This window comes from Muntiacus reevesi, chromosome 1 (genome assembly GCF_963930625.1).
Source record: "Muntiacus reevesi chromosome 1, mMunRee1.1, whole genome shotgun sequence".
Taxonomy (NCBI): Eukaryota; Metazoa; Chordata; class Mammalia; order Artiodactyla; family Cervidae; genus Muntiacus; species Muntiacus reevesi.
Window position 1 is genome coordinate 223,884,346 of NC_089249.1, and position 1,507 is coordinate 223,885,852.

Consider the following 1,507-nt stretch of genomic DNA (forward strand, 5'->3'; position numbering starts at 1 on the left):
TATGGACCCACCCACTGGAAATTGCCATGGAAGCTCTCAGTAGAAGGGCATCCAGCTTAAACGGTAAAGGAGAAAATGTCCTGATCCATATTTGTACCAAGCACCATCACAGAGCTGTGGGCACAGGCTTGACTGGAGCACTGTCAAGTCAGAGTGGACCTGCCCATGAGACTGAGATGGGTTGTGAAAATTGTCCCAGCCAGACAGCAGACAAGTGGGGAGGTGGGATTTGAACCTAGGTCTGGCTGACTCACTGCAGAAAAATCAAGGTTTCCCGGAAGAACATGGGTTCTTCTCTGTTCCACTCTCTCCCAGAAGGAAAGTTTATGGGAACATGTAGGTGCCCCTGTGGGTTCAGAGTGGGCAGACTGTACCCCATGAAGGCAGGGACAGGTATAGGGTTGCCCTACAGGCTGGTCTCGCATTTCATTCGAAGATTGGTACAATAAAGGACAGAAATGGTATGGACCTAACAGAAGCAGATGATATTAAGAAGAGGTGGCAAGAATATACAGAAGAACTATACAAGAAAGATATTAATGACCCAGATAACCATGATGGTGTGATCACTCACCTAGAGTCAGACATCCTGGAGTGTGAAGTCAAGCGGGCCTTAGGAAGCTTCACTATGAACAAAGCTAGTGGTGGTGATGGAATTCCAGCTGACCTATTTCAATTCCTAAAAGATGATGCTGTGAAAGTGCTGCACCCAGTATACCAGCAAATTTGGAAAACTCAGCAGTGGCCACAGGATTGGAAAAGGTCATTCTAATCCCAAAGAAAAGCAATGCCAAAGAATGTTCAGACTACTGCACAACTGCACTCATCTCACACTCTAGCAAAGTAAGGCTCAAAATTCTCCAAGCTAGGCTTCAACAGTACATGAACAGAGAACTTCCAGATGTTCAAGCTGGATTCAGAAAAGGTCGAGGAACCAGAAATTAAATTGTCAACATCCATTGGATCATAGAAAAAGCAAGAGAATTCCAGAAAAGTAGAAGTAGGTTGCTTCTATTTCATTGACTATGCTACAGTCTTTGACTGTGTGGATCACAAACTGTGGAAAATTCTTAAAGAGATGGGAATACCAGACCACCTGAACTGCCTCCTGAGAAATCTGTATGCAGATCAAGAAGCAACAGTTAGAACCAGACATGGAACTACAGATTGGTTCCAAATTGGGAAAAGAGTAGGTCAAGGCTGTATATTGTCACCCTGCTTATTTCACTTATATGCAAAGTACATCATGTGAAATGCCGGGCTGGATCAAGCACAAGCTGGAATCAAGACTGCTGGGAGAAATATCAATAACCTCAGATATGCAGATGACACCACCCTTATGGCAGAAAGTGAAGAACTAAAGAGCCTCTTGATGAAAGTGAAAGAGGAGAGTGAAAAAGCTGGCTTAAAGTTCAACATTCGGAAAACTAAGATCATGGCATCCGGTCCCATCACTTCATGGCAAATAGATGGGAAAACAAGGGAAACAGTGGCTGACTTTATTTTC